Consider the following 2,438-nt stretch of genomic DNA (forward strand, 5'->3'; position numbering starts at 1 on the left):
TTTTTTAAAAATATTTTTTAAAAAGGGCTGGGGTTATGTCTCAGTGGTTAAGCGCGCGCGCGCACACACACACACACACACACACACAGGTGGGGAGGGGGCTTCCATAGTCTGCCCTTATTCCTTATTCTTTCTGGCTTTCCCATAATATCCTGCCCTCAGCCCCTCTGGTTTCTCAAGGCTTGGGACTTATGAGTTCCTATTTCCACCTTACCCACTGCTGATTGCCACTGTCCAGTACAGGGAGCTGGTAGGCATTTTGGGGGAAAGTAGGGGTTAGGGAGTATCACAAAATATTGATTATACTTTTTGTCTTCATAGAACAAGGAATAGAAAGAAAGCACAAAGTCTTGATTAATGTTGATGTGTAGAAGGTATTGAGAATAATAATGAACTGATAATTAAATGACCTTTACTGAATATTTACTCTGTACTGGGTACTGGTTTGGGCCCTTTATATGTGTTAATGAACAATTCTATGTGGTAGATACCATTATTCCTGCTCACCCCTTCCCCCCTTTTTAAAGTGAAGAAACTGAAGCAAGAAGAAACTTTGCTGTGGTTACACAGGACCAGGATTTGAAAATAGGCAGGAAACCTCCAATGCTAGTGTTGTAATGAGAAAGGATTATAAGAGGCACTGATTTTTCAAAATTGGGAAATACTGTGCTGTTTATGATGACCGAAGGCTACAAACATTGATTCCTCAAACAAATCTACAAGGGGATTTAACTATTGCTTTTGTGGATGGGAGGTAGGGGGAGAGGAGTAGAGCGTGAGGGAAGATTAAAGAAAGAATAAACTGTAGAATATTAGGAAAATACAGAATTATATATAGAATTAAATTGATAGCATGTTACCCTACAACCCAGAAATAAGTTCAAAGAATTGCTTAAAGTTAATATGATCTTAAAGTTATTTGTATTTCTCCTTGTAGGCAAAAAATCAAAACGGAGAAATAGACATAAGCAGAAAATTCCTTGATGGGCATTGAATCAGACATAGGGAATTAGTGGATCATTCATTGATTGATTCACAATGCTTTGGGCCTGCTATCTTCCCAGGTACACAGTGCTTAGGATGCAGGATGAGTGAGTTGACTGAATGCAACTTTGTGGATCATGTGTGTAGTGGGACAGATAGTGTCTTATTCTGTTTTTTGCTGCTGTAACAGAATACCATGGACTCGGTAATTTACATTGAAAGCAATTTATTTGGCTCACAGTTCTGGAAGCTGGGAAGTCCAAGGATTGGCAGCACCATCTCTTCAGCATCTCATGCGGGTCGCTTTGTACATCATCACATGGTGGAAGGCAGAAGGAAACGCTAGTACATGAGATAGAGGATGGAGATTGAATTTTTCCTCTTACTGGGAGTCTGCTCCTGCAATAACTATCCTATTTCTTTGATAACAACCACATCATCTCTTAAAGGTCCCACCTCTTAATACTGTCATCAGAGCATTTAAATTTAAATGTGAGTTTTGAAGGAGATATTAAAATTATAATAGATGGTCACAGGCTTATCCTGGACCTGGAATACTTAGGATGTGGTGGCTGAAGACCTCTGTGATTTTTGACTGCTAAAATGGGCACTACTTTTTCTTTTTCTTCTGTGGCTTTTCCTTGTTATATAAAGTTAGAAAACTTTTTAAACACATTATTAATCATTTATTGTGAGATAATTAAATTCCAAATTCAATGAAAGATTCCATAGAATTGTAAAGTTTAAAGCTGCTATAAAATTTAAGAGTCATAATAATGCAAGATAAAAATATAGCCACAATAAAGTGAAATATTTACACAGTCTACTTGTGCTAAAGTTGCTTCCATGTTGTGGAAGAGAAATACACACAAAAAATATGGAACACTTCACAAATCTGCATGGCATCCTTTAGTAGGGGTCATGTTAATTTTCTCTGTATCCTTCCAATTTGTGTATATGTGTTTTTGAAGTGAGTACAAAGTTAAGACAGTTTTTCCATTTTTGAATGTAGGAGTTGAGGCTGGCAGTCTTTAATTTTTTTTAATTTGACATAGTAATTGTATATTTACAGAGTACAGTGTGACATTTGAATAATTCTGTATAACATATAATGATCAGATCAATGAATTGGCCTGTCACCTCAGAGACTAGAGTTTTTCTCCAGCCCTATTAGTAAGGGTTACTTTTTGTTCTTGTTTGTTTGGTTAATCACAGGGAATCTCATTCTTAGAACAGTGGCTCATGCAGATCCTGAACCCCATTAATGGTCATATGTTCCCTAAGTTAACATTCATTCTACCCTCTGAGATTATCTTTGAAGCTTTAGATGTCTGTAAAATCCTTTAAACCATATGACAGCCAATGTCTGAGGCACATATTATTGTAAGTATCTTTTTCTAATGCAATAGATCTGACACATATAAAAATAACTGGTTCTTTTGTTAACTTTTTCC

General features: G+C 36.6%; 1 non-coding gene across 1 annotated transcript; it reads right to left on the reverse strand.

Moving 5' to 3' along the window:
- Window positions 1-1,855: 1,855 nt before the first annotated feature.
- On the reverse strand, window positions 1,856-1,962 carry LOC114108409 (U6 spliceosomal RNA). The gene has a single exon (XR_003585469.1). It is a non-coding gene; the product is annotated as a U6 spliceosomal RNA (small nuclear RNA).
- Between the last annotated feature and the right edge of the window lie 476 nt (window positions 1,963-2,438).

The sequence above is a fragment of the Marmota flaviventris genome, chromosome 17 (assembly GCF_047511675.1).
Source record: "Marmota flaviventris isolate mMarFla1 chromosome 17, mMarFla1.hap1, whole genome shotgun sequence".
In the NCBI taxonomy this organism is placed as follows: domain Eukaryota; kingdom Metazoa; phylum Chordata; class Mammalia; order Rodentia; family Sciuridae; genus Marmota; species Marmota flaviventris.